Consider the following 21,896-nt stretch of genomic DNA (forward strand, 5'->3'; position numbering starts at 1 on the left):
CACGTCGATAGACACCAGTGTGCTCACCTCTGAGTCTACATACTGACCATTCCCATCACTCTAGTCAATTCTCTCTCGTCTGATGTCCTTACATGAGCTGCACATTATCCTTTAATCTTTACTAAATTTGTTCTTCAACAGTTCCTTACCTGTATACAAAGTATTTAGGTGACACTTTCTCTCCACCCTATCTCTCCTCCCTACAAATAAATCCCTTCTTCAATTTGTTCCATTACCCACTAACTTTAACCAGAGTCCATTAGAGCCTATAGACCTACTGGGAGATATACAGTTGAAAGTCTTCAAATGCCTCTCCCCCATAATCCACCAGTATTCAATAATTCAATAGCACAGAAGAAAAGGGTTGTCTCACCACTCTGGAAGTCAGTCTGGTGGTTCCTCCGAAAACTGGGCACCTCACTTCCAGAAGATCCTGCTATACCACTCCTGGGCATATACCCAAAAGATTCCCCAGCATGTAATAAGGATACATGTTCTACTATGTTCATAGCAGCCCTATTTATAATTGCCAGAAGCTGGAAAGAACCCAGGTATCCCTCAACAGAAGAGTGGATGCAAAAAATGTGGTATATATACACAATGGAGTACTATTCAGCCATTAGAAACAATGAATTCATGAAATTCTTAGGCAAATGGATGGAGCTGGAGAACATCATACTAAGTGAGGTAACCCAGACTCAAAAGATGAATCATGGTATGCACTCACTAATAAGTGGAAATTAACCTAGAAAACTGGAATACCCAAAACATAATCCACACATCAAATGAGGTACAAGAAGAACGGAGGAGTGGCCCCTTGTTCTGGAAAGACTCAGTGAAGCAGTATAGAACAAAATCAGAACAGGGAAGTGGGAAGGGTTGGGTGGGAAAACAGGGGAAGGGAAGGGGACTTATGGGACTTTTGGGGAGTGGGAGTCCAGAAAAGGGGAAATCATTTGAAATGTAAATAAATATATCAATAAATTAAAAAAAAAAGAAAAGGGTTGTCTCTAAGAGTCCCTCCCCATTCCATGACATTCCCACTCCTATGACAGCTAGTATCTACCCACATATGCTGCCACACACAATTTCAATGGCTGAATGTGTCATGCCCAGGAGACAGCACTGTAAAACTCTTCTCCCTATCTTCTTATATTCTTTCTGGACATTCTTCCTGTCTCCCCTTCCATGATGTTCCCTGAGCTTCATAAGGGTAGTATGAATGCCTTGTTTGGGGCTTACCCATCAATGTGGTGGTTAACTTTGATTGTCAATTTGATTGGCTTGAGAGATGCTTAGGAGATTAGTAAATATATGTAGGGTTCCATAGCTGCCTGCAGCTATTACGAAGTGGGTTTCTGGAACAGAAGCTGAGGAATAAATGGGGAAGAGGGGCAAAAAGAAGTATGGCTAAGACAATATTCACTGATCAAAGCCAGAAACTTTAATGGCGCCAGACCTTTTAACAGTTTGGGCAAACCCTTCCCCCCAGACTCCAGGCTGAGTTCCGGTGGAAGTTGTCTAGCTTCTCTTGGAGGTCCTCGTCTTGACTGCTCCGGCAGCTGGGTGGGTCACCTGCTTAATTCAGGAATTCCTAGACCTGGAGGAACAATGAACTTAACCTTTACTTCAAGCACTAGGCCCTAGGTGGAGCAGGATCCTGGCTATCAGGGAGAAGTTAACCTTGACCAAAGTCAAACTCTGACCAAGTGCATGACTGCCCCAATATGGCTCTGTACAAATATCTTAGGATTTTATTGCTGTGAAGAGACACACCTTACCTATGGCAATTCCTATAAAGGAAAACATTTATTTGGGGCTGGTTTACAGTTGTAGAGGTTTAGTCCTTTATCATCATGGTGGGAAGCACAGCAACCTACAGGCAGACGTGGTGCTGGAGAAGGAGCTGAAAATGTTACATCTTGATTCACAAGCAGCATGAAAGACTATACTACACTGTGCAGTATCTTGAGCTTAGGTGACCTCAAAGCCTGCCCCACATTAACACACTTCCTCCAATAAGACCACACATGGTAATAGTGCCACTCCCTATGGGCCAAGCATTCAAACACATAATAGAGCCTTTCCTATACAAATCAACATGGTGTATCTGAGACCACAATTCCATAGATTTCTGTGGATAGCCTAAGGAACAATTGTGTCTATTCAGCGTCCAGAATATTCCTATTTTCTGTCTCTTTATCTAAATGAGTCTTCTATCCTTTTAGGGTATACCAAGATAATTTCAGTCTGGGCTCCCACAAATTTAATTCCTAGTACCTGTGAAGATGTTATTTTCGGCAATAAATATTTTGAAGGCTACTGAGATGAAATGAGGTCACACTGGAGTGGGGAGTCCTATAATCCAGGATGCTCCTGTCCTCACGGAGAAAAGCAAACCAGAATCTAAAAACCTCATAAAGTCAGACAGATGAACCAAACCTACCAGAGAAGTGTTGAATTCTATTTTAAGGAAAGCCAAGCTGCTAGAAGGTAGGATGGTTCAGGAAGCATTTCCCTGTATATTGTTCAGAGGCAGCAAGGCTCCAACAGGACTTGGGTATTAGTCTTCTGACTTCAAAGTAATGGAGAATCCAATCAGCATCCATTAACATACAAATGAATAGAAAGCCAATGCTGTGCAGGATTGCCCTAAAATGTTAAGTATTTTCCAATGATTTTCAGCTTTTTATACATCTTTATATATCAACAAGATGCCCCTTATACCATTGGGTACACCATTTCTGAACTAAGAAATAAATGTAACATAGTAATACAAAATTTTCTGAGCATCGATATTTCCACGACAGTGCTGTCACAACTCTGAAGACTATGTAAATGAAGAGAACCTCCATAGCATTTTGTCATCTCTTGTCACACTTGATGGATGTGTAAAGGCTTGAAAGAAAAATCAAGTCAATAAAAGGAGACTATGCAGAACTGGCTTAAACACTCAGTGTTTGGCTTGCACGGGCATTGTCCCTTCCAGGCACATATGTAGAGTACTTGGCCTGCACCTGGTTGCTCTGTCTTGGGAGGGTCTTAAAACTCTGGGATTTGAAGCCTAGCAGGAAGAAGTGGGTCCATATGGGGCATACATGGTCTTAGGTTCCTTCTTACTCTGCTTCCTGTCAGCCAGGAGGTCCAACAATGTCCTCCTCAGCACACTCTTGCTGGCTTTATTTTCTGACTTGCCACCTCCTGGAATCATGGGAGCTGAGGAATATAGAGATATCTCTGAAACTTCAAGCAAGATAAATCTTTCCTCCCTTATGCTGTTGTCACAGGTATTCAGTCACAGCTACAGTAGAGCTACCACAGCACACAGTTTTCTTGTTAGGTGACCAGACATCCATCAACAGAGTAACAGTGAACAATGATTAAATTTTTGGACTGCCTTTGGGTTCTGTTATATTTTATTTAGCCAAGTCAAATTTGACTGCAGGATACTGGGGAAAAGTGTTAGAGTATTTTTGCTGGTGTTTTAATCTGCTACTGGGACTTTCATTACAAATTAACTACTCAGTCATTTCAATTTTTTTTTTTTAACATTTAGTTCTGGTACTGCCACTCAACTTAGCAATTGGGTAGGTAGAAACAGCTAAAAACATCTCTTGGTCTTATATTAGAGTTAGCCATAACACATGTTCATGCAAGAATATAGATTGATCCCACATGCTTTTTATAGCATCTGGGCCCTCTTTGTTTCTCTAGGGCAGGGAGATGGAAGGAAGGATTCTTATGTTAGTAAACTAGAAATGTTAGAACGACACTTCCCATCTGGGATTGCTTGATGAGAACACTGGTGTATCCCTCTCTATTAATTACTAAAATGTAGTGTCATGCGGTGACAACAGTCTCCATGATTTGTACTTTAAACCAGTGAAAGTAAATACTTTCATATAAATAGGGTTATATTTATTTACTATGACATTCAGCAAACTTCTAGAGTTTATAGAAGAAAATGCATTTATACATTTAGCCCATACAAGCACAAAGCAGTTACATAAACGAAACATAATTAAAGCAATTTATATAGGACATAAACTTTATGACATTTATAGTCAACTTGCAAGTAAAGGAGGCAACTAGCAGAAATAACTTGTAGGGAAAAAACACTTATGTGGTTTGCACAGTTCCAAAATACCAGTCTTTAAATATGCACCATTCTACCACAGTGCCAAGAGGAGACTTGAAGATGACATAGAAAATATGGCCTCGATTTAGAGATTTGGTAAGAATGTAAAACAAAGATCTACTTTTACAGTGGCCATTGTCAAGAATCAGCTCAATATTACCAACATTATATTATCATCCACTCCATTAGAGACCACCATTTCAGATACGCAGCATCTTTGCATAGCTCTACTGGATAACTGACGCATGCTACTTGTGCTGTAAAAGCTTCCAAGGGTGAGAAATGCTCAGGCTTCCCCACAATATAGCTTGTTCAATATGGAAGTGATGTATTTTTAAAGCCATTAGACAACTAAATAGCAGACTATGTGGTTACCTAAGATCACAATCATAGTAGAGCCTGGCAAGTGGCATTCTTTGGAATAACACTAGACCCAGCTTTTTTTCCTAATATCTAACAATCCAGATAAGCCTTAGCACATTATCCTATACTCCCAGCACACTATTGAGGAGTTGTCCATCACCGTGTATCTAATGATGCCATGGTCTAAACCTGCTCTTGATGGAATTATTATGATGAACTCTGGTCCTCAGCAACAACAGAACATAAGTCTCTCACAAGGAGACGCCCTCATGTAGTGAAAAGAACAAACGGATAGGGACGTTGACCTGCAGACGTGGTGGTGGCCTGATTTAGAAATGTGTGGATAAACAGCAGCAGCAACAACAACAACAACTAAATAAAAGATTCTGTGCTCCCAAACAAAGTTACCATATGTCCTTTGGAATCAAGTCTCAGGGTATGATTTGAGAAAGAGTGACCGTTCTAAAGCTGTCTTTAACGTTGAATTGATTATTTGAGAATTTTACACACGTAGCTAATGCATCCTGGCAACTCTTTCCCAGCATCATTGTCTGACTCTCCATTCCACACCTATCAATCGCCTTCTCACTTCCTGCCCCTTTCTCAGATTCACGATTGTTGCTTTGTGACCAATTTAGGTCAAAAAGGAAGATCTCTGGGGCCATTGGATTGAGACTGTCCATTATGTATCCAGTAGATACATAACTGGAACTAATGACTACCCCTTCCCTGAAACTATATTAAATAGATGAATAGTAAAGTATAGGACTCCTTAAGCTCCTCTTCAATCCTAGCCTGGCTGTTGATAGGCCCATTCTTCAGGTAAACCCAGTATAGTCATCTCTAGTTCTTAAGAGCTCTTGGTCACAATGACTGTGCATTGCCCAAATATTTCCCAGCCCTTCTTCCTTTCTTCTGGCTTTTACAAAATTTCCAGTATTCTATGTGCCACAGAGAGGTTATGGTATGAATGTTGTCATTTAAGGTTTGGAACTCAACTATCACTTATTCTTAACACCTCATAGAGCCATAAGTCTCTACATTTGTCATGGTTCACTGGAAAGAGTGACATCTCTAAACTAAGGCTGAGGATGTATTTTGTTTATGGATATAAGCATGTATTTAGAAGGAAGTTCAACACTATGCCAATTAAGCTAGACAACAGATTAAAGTTCCCTCGTGAGTTTTAAGTATTCAGTATAAAATATGGATTCTTCCCAGTGAGTTGGGCCTTAACTTCAATTACTGGTCAGTTGGTTATTCCCATAGCAACTGTGCCACTATTGTATGAGTGGACAAACATCTTGCCTGGCACATCAATCCTATAGTTCGCAGAGTTCACAATTTGGCCAGAGCCTTGATGCCTTTTCTTACCCTGGAGTCTCATAGCACTTTGCAGTATTATGAAAGCTAGCAGGGAAGAGGCTTCTAGGTCATTCCAGCTTTTTTTCTATATGATGCAACCAAGACCCTTCAACAGTAGGGTCTTATAATCTGATCGATAACCTATAGTAATATGTATAGTAAAGCCTTTATGTCTGGCTTTGGGCAAAATGTTTCAGCAAAGCCTTTGCTATGTTGGACTAATCTGTAGAGGCTAAGAAATTGTTATGAGATTGTGTGAACCTTGAAGAAAAGTTGTTTCTCCGGAAGGTCTGCATTTGGAGCTACAGGAAAGCTTGAAGCTGTATTAATCTTGGACCTAAGCCACTCGTGGCAAACCTGGAGTTCTTACTTTTGATTATGGCTAGCCATGGTCAAAAAGGACTGAGATTTGTGTGTGCTGTCTGTTCTCATAGGCATCAAGGGCAAGATAACTTTTGTAATGAGAACCTTCCCTAGCCCCAATTAACCTTGTATGAAGTTTGAGTAAAGTATCTTGAGTGAGCTAGCTGGGTGTCAGTCTTCCCTGAGAGACTGTACCCCTCTCCTCCTTCACAAAGTGAAAGCTTAGCATCTTGGTGAGCTTCTTTCTCTACTGCAGCACCTACAACCAACATCAATCAAAAATAACCCATAAAAATGTATCCAACACGTATCATTGGAACTTTTGCTCAATAATCCATAGCTTCAAGAATTATTTTCCAGCCCTCAAGGATATGGTACTTCCAAATCTGCTGCTCATTTAGTTTTGGCTTTGTTGGGATATAAGTATATTTTTCATTCACCTGACATTTTGGTTAACCCTTCCTCCTTCCCCCACTTCCCTCCACCCTCTCAGTTTTTAAACCTTCCCACCTGCTCTGAACCCCTCTTCCTACTTATATAATCATTACATTCGCTGCACCCTCTGTTAAGAGAACCTCTCTTCAGGAGCTCCTTTCCAGTTTCTTCTTCTAAAGGATTCCTAGTTACACATGCACACTTACGTATTCAAGCTGGGAGCTACATATGAGGGAGAACATTCGGTGTTTAATTTTCTGTGCCTTCGTTACCTCACTCAACTCCAGTACAATTTTTAAAGAAATTTAAATGACTGTGATGTTCACAATCACTTATTTTAACCCATGCATTTTCATCTTCTGGAAACAATCTTATCTCTACAGAAGAGAACAGTCAACTCTTTTTTAAGGAAATTCTAAGAAAAGAGTCTAGACAAATTAAGTGTACCCAGATTTGATTCTGAAATAAAGGATGGGAGGGTTGGATCAAGTGGACAAGAGACACAGTGCTCAGGCTTGGATAGAGCTCATTCAAAGCAGTTACCTCAAAGTCAGTTTCTTTCATTGTTTTTTCTTAAAACTGTTCCTAGTGCACAATTTTTTCTCAGAAAGATGTCATGGTGATACTTGAACCACTTTCCCAATGCCTTCTCATAGTTTTTTGATTTTAGAGTGAAACATTCTGTCCTCAAGAGTCCTAACTGGGAGAAGGAACAGAGCCCAAGAGTCAGTTCAGGGCAACTTATTTCAGCCTTGCACGCCAAGCTTTCTGATCTGCCATTTTTTTAGGAGCAGATGAAACTTGTGGGTGTCTGCTGGCTGGGCAACCCCCTCAGGCATGTGGCCCGAGATGTGCTCAGATGGGAAGCAGAGCCTGTGAGCCTTCAGACACTTCTTCCAGATGGGACGTGATTGGAACTGGTGCATTCTATCACAATCTTTGGGAGGACAACCAATCTTCCCACTCAGGACTGAGAGTCAGTCTCTTGCCCACCCAAGGTCCCTTGAAATAGGCTGGATACTGGATACTTTCTAACTGCCCCTTACTATAGAATTATGGAATGATGCACTGTATGGTAATCAGCATATGCATGGCATACTTTGAGGCAAAGCTTTAATAAATACATTAGAGAAAATAAATTTAAAATAGCACATATTTTGCACAACCTGAGCTGTGGGACAGTAACTAGTCATAACTCGTGGACAAATTTCTTCAAATTACTTATGAAAAAGGCTTCATCAATGAGCAGAGTGGTTTGGGTATAGATGCTGGTTACAGAGTTATAAATGGATGAAGCTTAAAGAAATATTTGCTAAAATCCTCAGGCTTCAATATAGAAACAAAAGCAAACACCTGTGAACCTGCTTGACAAAGGATGAAGTTTACAGAAATCAAACAGTAGTTGCTGTGCACAGAATGTTGACCTCCCAGTTCTAACCTTCATGTGTTGACCCAAAGGCGATGGCACTAACACATAGAAGTCCAAAGTGGCTGTTTATCTAGAAGGTCATGGCCACCACCAATGATACTGGAGAGACCCTTTGCCCATCAATGCAAATAGAATACAGCAAGAATGAAGCCCAGCAAGGAAACGAGAGCCCCATTAGACATTAGACACGAATGTACATTGATCTTGGACACAACCTCACAAACAATGAGGAGTAAGTTTTTGTTGTTTCTGAACCAGTCTGATTATGAAATACTACTATAATAGTCTTAACTAGCACAGATCTCATGATATAACCTAAGAGAGACATGGGGAGGAACTACTTAGATTGGCCTTTCCATGGGGGTGGCCAGCATCTGAAAAAGCAATGAATGAACTTTGGAATCCACAGTATCACTTAAAAAGAAGCTATGCCTGCTTGTTGCACCCAACCAAGACCTAAACACAGTGTGGGAGCTGTAGCCAGGCTACCCTCTCCAGTGTGGGATTTCTTCAAGGGGTAAGCTTTGTTCTAAGTAGCTGAGTAGTCTCAGGTCCTCATCAACCCTCTATAGAGGCACTGAAGTCTTCATCTCTTTCACCCTTACCATTCTTCCTTGTGCCTCTTTTCATAGGTGCCAGATGGGCAGTGTAATCTAGACCCCACCCCTATAATCCTGTGTCCACCTTTGCTGTCCACAAATGTCCCATCCAGTAAATCTCCTGCATTTCTCACTCTGTCACCACCAGGAAGCCCTAAACTGATGTCAACACACTTTAGCATCATCCTAACCCATCTTCCTGGTAGAAAACAAATAATAGCTAGACATTGTAAAATCGATATTGACTATGAACAGCAGAGTAATAACTATCTCCTTTCTCTTCTACATCAAAGCATACATGCTTTCCAATTTTTAATTTCCTGTTTGAACTGTTGTTTCTTCCCCACAAACCATTTCCAATAGAGGATTACTTTTTTGTCCTTCTTTCTGTAGCCTTATCTATGGCTTTCTTTATTCCAAAGTCACACTTATCCTATTGACACTGACACAAAGTTACCTAGATTAAAAAAAAAAAAGTGAACAAATTTCTAACAGATGTAACCATTTTCTAAGGAAAATTTTAAGGTTTCTCTTAATTAATCCTAACTTTCCATGATTTGTGTGTTTTAATGTCTGAAAAGAAAAAAGGTTTAAGTGTACATTTTGAAGTCAATTTCATCTATATAGCCCTGGCTTCAGAAAGTAGTGATGCTCAAATCAAAGTTATGTGATCATGGGTATTCACTGAAGTCCGCATTAAGACTCACCCACTATTGTGAACTCACGCTGGAATCTGTGCAAAGCAAATCTTCCTTCCTGAGCCACCATTTGCCAGGCGTCAACAGATTCCAGGGTTTCCTACCCCATGTACCTTCCTTGTGCTAGGTTCTTGGCTCAAAATCGCCCTCTAGTATGACCTGCATGACACGTTGTCTTTGCCAACAATGAACAGAGCTACAATTTGCACAGATGTTGAGGGTGAAATTTCTTTAGAGAGCAGCATATAAGCAGAGATAATAAGCAAGTACCTGCTCTCTTGGAGAGTGCCTTTGAGAGCACAGCGGATGTCCAAGCAAGAATCCCAGTGTCCCCATAGCAGCCCTGACAGCTCCACAACACTGTGAACAGAGGCAGGAAAGCAGAGAAACGCAGCACTTGCTAAGAGTCTGCAAAGGCCACATGCTGAATCAGCACCAAAGGAATCAGAAGATGAGCCTCATTTCAACATTTAAAATCAGCTTTCAACTCCTTAAGCTTAAATGAGAGTTTTTCTTTTTTAAAACCCCACCTTCTAAAAACAACAGCCAAACAAAAACAAAAACAAAACAAAAACTAAACATTGATTCCCAATCTGCTCAGATATTCACCTCCTTTAATAGATCAACAAAGTCAGATCAGTCCCTGAAATCCTCAGGAAAAATGATGCAGTGCTTCTTTTGAGTTTCTTCAGGAATCTGCATTTTCGATAGAAGGAGCCAGGCCTGCCCTTTAAGGAGGGAAAGGGGGCAAGGGCTATAGGTAATGAGACAAAGCCTGAGTATTCTTCCCGAGTTTAATCCAGGAGTCACCAGTGACAGAAGGGAGGGAAGGACCTTAGAGATGGATGTGACAGAGGCAAGGCGAAGGAGCCAGAGGAAGGAGGAAGAGCCATGAAGGGAGGATGCAGGGAAGGGAGGTAGGAAAAAACAGAGGGAGACACAGGGATGAGAAAGGAAATGTACGGGGCAAGTTATTGACGTTGCAGCTCACTGAGACCCCACGATGTAACTACGAGGTTCTAAGGAAATTAAAAAAAACAAAATCAATAAAACAACAAGATAGGTCAAAGACCTACAGACCACCGGGACAAAATAAATATCCCAAAAATCAATTTATGCATATCAGTCAATGGATATTTGACAATAATGACAGACATTTAGCTAAAAAAGGAAAAAGCAATAAAAAACAAAAAAGAGAATAAAAACAAAGAGAACCTCCAAAATAAAGAAAAGAAAACCAAGATATTTTTCTTTAGGAATGATTCAGAACAACTCGATAGCAACAGGAAGAAGATATAGTTCACTCATCAACTGACACCACACATAAACATTGACAGACAATACAGCACAGTCCCAACCATGAAAACCAACCCAACCAAACCAAACAACCTAATAACAAGCATATTAGAAAAAATTTTAAGGATAGCCAAAGCTTTCTTAGAATATAATAAGCAAAAACAGAAGGAATGATAGCTTTCACCTCATGAAAATTTCTCTTTATAAATTTAAACACTATTAAAGAGAAAGATCTAAGCTTTAGACCGAATTGGAGAAAATATTTAAAAAATAAATATTGCAAAAAAGAATGCAACACAAGTATACAGAGAATGCTTGCAACTCAAAAATTAGGAAAATCATGATAAAAAGCAGCAGAAACTCTAAACAAATGTCACCAAAGAAGACATGATGTGTCAATAATCATGTGAAAGAATGATTAGTAGTTTGGGATAATGCAATTGAAAGCTCTTATGAACTACTCCATAGCACAGAGCAGCTACAACCCCTTCCCTGAACACACACACACACACACACACACACACACACACACACACAAACTTCTGCTAAGCATGAAGAATGCCATACCACTCTAAGAAAACAGCCCAACAGTTTGCTTATAAGTTAAGCATATGCTTGAAATGACTTGGCATTTCATTCCTAGATATATGAAAGACGTGTGTCTAAATGAATGAAACTGTATGAAAGCCCAAAACACTTTGGTTCTTACTATTCAACAATTCAGATGAAGTCTGAAGGTACAGTGTTTGCCTGGACTGTGGAAGGCAATGTGGTAGACTACCACCACTGTCAAAGAACTATCAAAACAACCTATCTTATCACTGGTGAAGAGTTAAGCCAAGAGTGCTAGCCTATGTCATAGAACTCACCCTTGAAAAGGAATGGATTGCCAGTATCTATAACCATGAGATGAATCCCTGCAATACTACAATAAATGGATGTAGATACGAAAATACATTGAGGTATTTTTTGCAATCTTCTAGAATAAAAGCAAAAATAAAACAACAGAAATAGCCAGTTGTCACTCATTACTAAAGAGTAGAGGGACGAGATAGGCTATAAGAAGCAATAAGAGAACTTATGTGAGAAAATCATTGTGACTCTTCCGGACAGAGATTGAGTACACACATTCACTATTATCCGCTAATGAACGTATACAATTATACTAGTTAGTTTATTAGATTACATTATTCTTCTACACAGAGCATGAAAAATAAAACATCAAGATGTTTATTGGAGACTTGTAGTCCAACTCAAAAGTTAAAAGAAAACTGTTTCACTTTTGCTTGTGACAATTACAGGAATAAAATCTGCAGTTAAAATTAACCTCTAGTCCAAACATCAGGAATTCAAATGTATCCAAGGGCAAACTCAGTAATTTAATGAGCAATATAAGCTAAGAAAAACAGTGTTCCTAGGTGATAGCAGCAATCAACCCAGACTGTGACAATGTGGGAAACGCTGGTCACCAAGAAAGGTCTGAAGGGCAAGTGGGGCTGAGCCAATTTTTCAACATTTTGAGAAACCATGAAGTAGAATTTTATATGCAAGACCTGTCAGATTAACTATGTTCTAAATTTTGCTGTGAATCAACATGTGGGATGCCAAGCACAAGAATGTGCATTAGTGTGCTAGCTACAGGCCTTCAGTCTGAGATTACTGCAACAAGGAAAGGAAAATAAGACAGCTTTTCACTCTGTTGAGAGGCTCACGTCCATATCTGGGAGTAGACAACTGCCATTTTCTTAAGTATTCTGGTGCTGGGGAAAAAAAATATTTCTTGTTTGAATCAAAAGCAAAAGCAAAAATAGAAAATGTATGAAAAACATAAAAATACAATATTAAAATGGATGAAGAGTATACAGATATGATACATAGAAACAAAATAGATATATAATATTATATATGATACTGATATAACATCAATTTCTACTTATCAAAAAGAAAAAGCAGAAAATATAAAACAGCATGAAAGCAGTAAAACCAAATAGCTATAAAAGTTGATATCCAGCTGGTGAGTCCAGCAGGCCCCTGCGAGAGCCTTCAGGTGTCTTCTTCGGGATCTGAACAGACTGGGCCACAGCACTCGGTCTCCAGGAAGTGCAAGAGACCTGGTGTGCACCCAGAAGCAGACTGGGAGCGCCCAGCTTGCTCCAGCACCATGGAGCTTAGGTTCCAGTCCTGAGACCTCTAGCAGGGGCCTTCAGATCTCTGCTTCGGGATCCAGAACAGCCTGGGCTACAATGCCACATCTCCAGGTCCTACAAGATGCAAGAGGCAAGAGGGGCATCCAGAAGGCCTGCTGGGAGGAGTCAGTGTGCTCTGGTGAGTCCAGCAGGCCCCTCCAGGAGCCTTCAGGTGTCTGCATCAGGATATGAACAGCCTGCGCCACAGCACCCTGTCTCCCGGCAGTGCAGAAGGTCAGCTGTGCACCAGAGGCCACCTGGGAAGAGACAGCTTGCACTGGTGAGTCCAGCATTGACAAGACCAACTAACACCAGTGAGAACTAGATGGCAAAAGGCAAACGCAGGAACGTCACTAACAGAAATCAAGGCAATATGGCAGCATCTGAACACAATTCTCCTTTTACAGCATGTCCTGGATACCCCATCACACCAGTAAAACAAGATTTGGATTTAAAATCACTGGTCATGATGCTGGTACAGGAACACATGAAGGACATGCTTAAAGAAATTCAGGAGAAAAATGGATCAAAAGTTAGAAGCCCTTACAAGGGAAACACAAAAATCATTGAAAGAAATTCAAGAGAATACAAAAGCCAATAAGGAACGCAAAAATCACTTAAAGAAATACAGGAGAACTTTGGTCAACAGGCTGAGGTCATGAAAGAGGAAACACAAAAAGCTCTTAAAGAATTACAGGAAAGCACAAACAAGCAAGTGAAGGAGCTAAGCAAAACCATCCAGGATCTAAAAGCAGAAGTAGAAACAACTAAGAAAACTCAAAGGGAGACAACTTAGGAGATAGAAAACCTTGGGAAGAAATCAGGGAACATAGATGCAAATATCAACAACAGAATACTAGAAATAGAAGAAAGAATCTCAGATGCTGAAGATACCATAGAAACCATGGACTCAATAGTTAAAGAAAATGCAGAATGCAAAAAGCTTGTAACCCAAAATATCCAGGAAATCTAGGACACAATGAGAAGACCAAACCTAAGGATTATAGGCATAGATGAGAGTGGAGATTTACAACTTAAAGGGCCAGCAAATATCTTCAATAAAATTATGGAAGAAAACTTCCCTAACCTAAAGAGAGAGCTGCCCATGAATATACAAGAAGCCTACAGAACTCCAAACAGACTGGACCAGAACAAAAATACCTCCAGTCACATAATAATCAAAAGACCAAATGTACTAAACAAAGAAAGAATATTAAAGGCAGTAAGAGGAAAAAGGCCAAGTAACATATAAAGGAAGACCTATCAGAATCACAGCAGAATTTTCACCTGAGACTATGAAAACTAGAAGATCCTGGGCAGATCTCATGCAGACTCTAAGAGACACAAATGCCAGCCAAAACTACTATACCCAGCAAAACTCTCAATCACCATAGAAGGAGAAACTAAGATATTCCATGACAAAACCAAGTTTACCCAATATCTATCCTCAAACCCAGCCCTACAAAGGATAATAGGAGGAAAACAGCAATACAAGGAGGGAAACTTCACCCTGTAAAAAGCAAGATAGTAACCTTTTCTCATCAAACCCAAAAGAAGTTAACCAATCAAATTTAAAAAATAACATCAAAAATGATAGGAAGTAACAATCACTATTCCTTAATATCTCTTAAAATCAATGGACTCAATGCCCCAATAAAAAGACATAGACTAAGCGACTGGATACGTAAACAGGACCTTACATTTTGCTGCATAAAGGAAATACACCTCAGGGTCAAAGACAAACACTACCTTAGAGTAAAAGGCTGGAAGACAATTTAACAAGCAAATGGTCTCAGGAAACAAGCTGGAGTAGCCATTCTAATATCAGATAAAATTGACGTTCAAACTAAAGTCATCAAAAGAGATTCTGAGGGACACTTCTTGCTGGTCAAAGAGAAAATACAACAAGAAGAACTCTCAATCCTCAACATCTATGCTCCAAATGCAAGGGTACCCTCATTCATAAAAGAAACTTTATTAAAGCTCAAAGCACACATTGCACTTAACACACGATAATTGTGGGTGACTTCAACACTGCACTTTCCTCAGTGGACCGGTCAGGAAAACAGAAACTGAACAGGGACACAATGAAACTAATTGAAGCTTTGGACTAATTAGATTTAACAGATATATATAGAACATTCTATCCTAAAGCAAAAGAATATATCTTTTCCTCAGCACCTCATGGTACGTTCTCTAAAATTGACCACATAATTGGTCACAAGACAGACCTCAACAAATATAAGAAGATCGAACTAATCCCATGCCTCCTATCAGATCACTATGGAGTAAAAGTGGTCTTTAATAGCAACAAAAACAACAGAAAATCCACATACACGTGGAAACTGAACAATGCTACCTTGGTCAAGGAAGAAATAAAAAAATTAAAGACTTTTTAGAACTTAATGAAAATGAAGACACAACATACCCAGATCTATGGGACACAATGAAAGCAGTGCTAAGAGGAAAACTCATAGCCCTGAGTGCCTCCAAAAAAAGAAAATGGAGAGAGCATACACTAACAGCTTAATGACACACCTCAAAGCCCTGGAACAAAAAGAAGCTATTTCACCCAGGAGGAGTAGAAGGCAGGAAATGATCAAACTCAGGGCCAAAATCAATCAAGTAGAAACAAAGAGAACCATACAAAGAATCAACAAAACCAGGAGCTGGTTCGTTGAGAAAATCAACAGGATAGATAAACCCTTAGCCAGACTAACCAAAGGGCACAGAGACAGTATGCAGATTAACAAACTTAGAAATGAAAAGGGAGATATAACAACAGAAACTGAAGAAATTCAAAAAATCATTAGATCCTACTACAAAAGCCTATACTCAATACAACTGGAGAATCTGGAGGAAATGGACAGTTTCCTAGACAGATATCTGACACCAAAACTAAATCAGGATCAAGTAGATCAACTAAACAGTCTCATAATACCTGTAGAAATAAAAAGGGTCATAGAAAGTCTCCCAACCAAAAAAAGCATGGGACCAGATGGCTTCAGTGAAGAATTCAATCAGACCTTCATAAAAGACCTAACACTAATACTCTTCAAACTATTCCACAAAATAGAAACAGAAGCAACTCTACCCAACTCGTTCTATGAAGCCACAATTATGCTGATACCAAAACCACACAAAGATCCAACAAAGAAAGAGAACTTCAGGCCAATTTTTCTTATGAATATTGATGCGAAAATACTTAATAAAATTCTTGCCAACTGAATCCAAGAACACATCAAAACGATCATCCACCATGATCAAGTAGGCTTCATCCCAGGGATGCAGGGATGGTTCCATATAAGGAAATCCATCAATTCTATCCACTACATAAACAAACTCAAAGGAAAAAAAACATATGATCATCTCATTAGATGCAGAAAAAGCATTTGACAAAATTCAGCATCCTTTCATGCTAAAAGTCTTGGAAAGAACAGGAATTCAAGGCCCATACCTAAACATCGTTAAAGCAATATACAGCAAACCAAACTAAACAGAGAGAAACTTGAAGCAATTCCACTAAAATCAGGGACTAGACAAGGCTGTCCTCTCTCTCCATATCTTTTCAATATAGTACTTGAAGTTCTAGCTAGAGCAATTAGACAACATAAGGAGGTCAAGGGGATACAAATTGGAAAGGAAGAAGTCAAATTATCACTATTTGCAGATGACATGATAGTCTACTTAAGTGACCCAAAAACCTCCACCAGAGAACTCCTACAGCTGATAAACAACTTCAGCAAAGTGGCTGGTTATAAAATCAGCTCAAGCAAATCAGTTGCCTTCCTATACTCAAAGGATAAGCAGGCTGAGAAAGAAGTTAGGGAAATGACAACATTCACAATAGCCACAAACAATATAAAGTATCTTGGTGTGACTCTAACCAAACAAGTGAAAGATCTATACGACAAGAACTTCAGGTCTCTGAAGAAGGAAATCGAAGAAGACCTCAGAAAATGGAAAAATCTGCCATGCTCATGGATCGGCAGGATTAATATAGTTAAAGTGGCCATCTTGCCAAAAACAATCTATAGATGCAATGCAATCCCCATCAAAATCCCAACTCAGTTCTTCACAGAGTTAGAAAAAGCAATTCTCAAATTCATCTGGAATAACAAAAAACCCAGGATAGCTAAAACTATTCTCAACAACAAAAGAAATTCTGGGGGAATCAGTATGCCTGATTTCAAGCAATACTACAGAGCAATAGTATTAAAAACTGCATGGTATTGGCACAGTGACAGACAAGTGGACCAATGGAATAGAATTGAAGATCCAGAAATTAACCCACACACCTACAGTCACTTGATCTTCGACAAAGGAGCCAAAAACATCCAGTGGAAAAAAGATAGCCTTTTCAACAAATGGTGCTGGTTCAATTGGAGGTCAGCATGCAGAAGAATGTGAATTGATCCATTCTTATCTCCATGTACTAAACTTCACTCCAAGTGGATAAAGGACCTCCATGTAAAACCAGACACACTGAAACTAATAGAAAAGAAACTGGGAAGACCATGGGCACGGGAGAATAGTTCCTGAACAGATCACCAATAGCTTATGCTCTAAGATCAAGAATTGACAAATGGGACCTCATAAAAATTACAAACTTTCTGTTAGGCAAAGGACACTGTTAAAAGGACAAAGGCAACCATCAAATTGGGAAAGGATATTCACCAACCCTACATCTGATAGAGGGCTAATATCCAATATATACAAAGAACTAAAGAAGTTAGACCCCCAGGGAACAAAATAACCCTATTAAAAATGGGGTACAGATCTAAACAAAGAATTTTCACCTGAAGAAATTCGGAGGGCCGAGAGGTACCTTAAGAAGTGCTCAACATCATTAGTCATTAGGGAAATGCAAATCAAAACAACCCTGAGATTTCACCTTACACCAGTCAGAATGGCTAAGGTCAAAAACTGAGGAGACAGCAGGTGTTGGTGAGGATGTGAAGAAAGAGGAACACTCCTCCACTGCTGGTGGGGCTGTAAGATGGTACAACCACTTTGGAAATCAGTCTGGCGGTTCCTCAGAAAACTGGACATGACACTTTCAGAGGACCCCGCTATACCTCTCCCAGGCATATACCCAAAGAATTCCCCAGCATACAATAAAGACACATGCTCCATTATGTTCATAGCAGCCTTATTTATAATAGCCAGAAGCTGGAAAGAACCCAGATACCCCTCAAAGGAGGAATGGATACAGAAAATATGGTATATTTGCACAATGGAATACTACTCAGCAATTAGAAACAATGAATTCACAAAATTTTTAGGCAAATGGTTTGATTTGGAAGTGATGTAACCCAGTCACAAAAGAATACACATGGAATGCAATCTCTGATAAGTGGATATTAATTAGCCCAGAAGCCCTGAATACCCAAGGCACAAATCGCATAACAAATGACTCCCATGAAGAAGTATGAAGAAGGTCCTGATCCTGGAAAGGATTGATCTAGCATTGGAGGGGAATATAAGGACAGAGAAAAAAAGGAGGGAGGTGATTGGAGAATGGATGGAGAGAAGGTTTATGGGACATATGGGGAGAGGGGATACAGGAAAGGGGAAATCATTTGGAATTTAAACAAAGAATATAGAAAATAAAAATATTAAAAAATAAAAATAATAAAAAAGTTGATATCCACACATCAAATAGCCTTATTAATGTCAAAGACAATTAAAGGGTCTCAAAAGAAATTCAAAAGAGATGCTTTTCCAAAGGTCTCATTTCAACCAACTCTAAAAGCTACAATTGAAAAATGATCAAAATTAAAAAGAAAAAGATTGTCAATAAAGAAATTTGTTCCCTGATCATATTATTATAAAATAATAATAAAAGCAAGTGAACTCTTAAAACTATAATGATAATATCAGGAAAACTAAATATGAATTCACAAAACATTACATGACAGGAAGACATTTTAAATTAATAAAATTATAGTTCAAGATGAAAATGTAACCATCAACACTATATTAAAGGCACAAAGGTCAATTTTAAAAAGAAGGATACTGAGAAAATAGGGGTTTTTTGTAAGAAAGATTAAAAATCTTAAATTATGTTGTCATACATTAAATTTATAAAAGGGAAATTAAAAGAGAAATAAAATGAAAGATCCAGCTGGTACATGAAATATGGAAATCCATACCTTGGAGTGACTCTAACCAAGCAAGTGAAAGATCTGTATGACAAGAACTTCAAGTCTCTGAAGAAAGAAATAGAAGAAGAACTCAGAAGTTGTAAAGATCTCCCATGCTCATGGATTGGTAGGATTAATATAGTAAAAATGGCCATCTTGCAAAAAGCAATCTACAGATTCAATGCAATCCCCATCAAAATTCCAACTGAATTCTGCATATAAATAGCAATTTGCAAATTCATCTGGAATAACAAAAAACTCAGGATAGTAAAAACTATTCTCAACAATAAAAGAACTTCTGGGAGAATAACCATCTGTAACCTCAAGCTGTACTATAGAGCAATTGTGAATAAAAAAAATTAAATTAAAAAAACTGCATGGTATTGGTACAGTGAAAGGTAAGTAGATCAGTGGAATTGAAGACCCAGAAATGAACCCACACACCTATGGTCACTTAATCTTTGACAAAGGAGCTAAAACCATCTGATATACAAAAAGACAGCATTTTCAATAAATGGTGCTGGTTCAACTGGCAGTTAGCATGTACAAGAGTGCAAATCAATCCATTCTTATCGCCTTGAATAAGCTCAACTCCAAGTGGATCAAGGACCTCCACATAAAACCACACACTGAAACTAATAGAAGAGAAAGCAGAGAAGATCCTTGAGCACATGGGCACAGGGGGAAAGTTCCTGAATAGAACACCAATAGCTTATGCTCTAAGATCAAGAATGACAAATGAGACCTCATAAAATCGCAAAGATTCTATAAGACAAAGGACACTATCAATAGGACAAAACGGCAGCCAACAGATTGAGAAAAGATCTTTACCAATCCTACATCCAAAAGAGGGTTAATATCCAATATATACAAAGAATTCAAGAAGTTGGACTCCAGAGAACTAAACTCTACTAAAAAATGGGGTACAGAGCTAAACAAAGAATTCTCAACTGAGGAATACTGAATGACTGAGAAGCACCTAAAGAAATCTTCAACATCCTTAGTCATCAGGGAAATGCAAATCAAAACAACCTTGAGATTCTACTTCACACCAGTCAGAATGGCTAAGATCAAAAACTCACAGGACAGCAGATACTGGAGAGGATGCGGAGAAAAAGGAACACTTCTCCATTGAAAGCTGGTAAACCACTCTGGAAATCAGTTTGCCCATATATCAGAAAACTGGACATAGTACTACCTGAGGACCCAGCTATGCCACTCCTGGGCATATACCCAGAAGATTCTCCAACATGCAATAAGGACATATGCTCTACTATGTTCATAGCAGCCTTATTTATAATAGCCAGAAACTGGAAAGAACCCAGATGTCCCTCAACAAAGGAATGGATACAGAAAATGTGGTGTATTTACACTATGGAATACTACTCAGTTATTAAAAACAATGAATTCATGAAATTCTTAGGCAAATGGATGGAACTAGAAAATATCCTGAGAGAGGTAACTCAGTCACAAAAGAACACACACAGCATGTACTCACTGATAAGTGGATATAAGCCCAGAAGCTTGGAATACCCAAGATACAATTCACATACCAAATGAAGCTCAAGAAGACGGAAGACCAAAGTATGGATATTTTGGTCCTTCTTAGAAGAGGGAACAAAATAACCATGGGAGGAGATACAGAGACAAACTGTGGAGCAGAAACCGAAGTAAAGACCATCCAGAGACTGCCCCACCTGGAGTTCCATTCTATATACAGTCACCAAATACAGATACTATTGTGGATGCCAATAAGTGTTAACTGACAGGAGTCTGATATAGCTGTCTCCTGAGAGGCTTTACCAGTACCTGGCAAATAAAGAGGTGGGTGCTCTCAGTCAGCCATTGGACTAAGCACAAGGTCTCCCATGGAGGAGCTAGAGAAAGGCTCAAGGAGCTGAAGGAGTTGTCAGCCCCATAAGAGGAACAACAATATGAACCAGTAACCCCAGTAACCCCAGTGCTCCCAGTGATAAAACTACAAACAAAAGAGTAAACATGGAGAGATGCATGGTTCCAGCTGTATATGTAGCAGAGGGTGGCCTTGTTGGACATCAAAGGGAGGAAAGGCCCTTGGTTCTGAGAAGGCACAATGCCCCAGTGTAGGGGAATACCAGAACAGTGAAACAGGAGTGGGTAAGCAGGGGGAGGGGAGTTGGGATAGGGTGTTTTCGAAGAGGAAACCAGGAAAGGGGATAACCTTTGAAATGTAAATAAAGAAAATATCCAATAAAAAAAAAAAGAAAATCCGATGTGAAAGTTCCTCAAAAATCTCAAAACAGACCTACCACATGGTCCAACTATACTACTTTTAGGCATAGATCTGTATCCTACTAGAGACACCTGCTCATCCATGTTCACAGCCCTCTACTGGCAATAGCAAGAAAATAGAAGCAGCCTAGATATCCATCAATGTGGTACATTTACACAATGAGATTTTATTCAGAGGCCAAGAAAACAGAATTGTAAAGCTTGCAGGTACTGTGACAGAGCGGGAAGCAATCATTCTGAGTGAGGTGATCCAGAGCCTAGAAGATAAACTTGCATGGCTTCTCTCAAGAGTGGATGCTCGCTTTGGGTTTGCAGGTTTGGGGTTCCATGTGGAATACCATTAGTGGTGAGAAAATAAGTAAGAGGCCGTGGAGGTGGGGCTTTCTAAGAAGGGGAGATTAAATCCAGTGATGCTAAGGGCTAAGGGAAATAACTGGACGGGGAGTCTTAAATTAGCCTGGGGTTGGCACCACAGAGTTTAGGAGGGACTATAGAGATGGATAAATAACACGAAGACCCTTTTTTAAAAGTCATAAACACCCATTGAATATGCTTCCTGAAATATACGAATCTACATAAATAATCTAAATGGAGTTTCCTTGTAACA

The sequence above is a fragment of the Apodemus sylvaticus genome, chromosome 4 (assembly GCF_947179515.1).
Source record: "Apodemus sylvaticus chromosome 4, mApoSyl1.1, whole genome shotgun sequence".
NCBI classification, from domain to species: Eukaryota; Metazoa; Chordata; class Mammalia; order Rodentia; family Muridae; genus Apodemus; species Apodemus sylvaticus.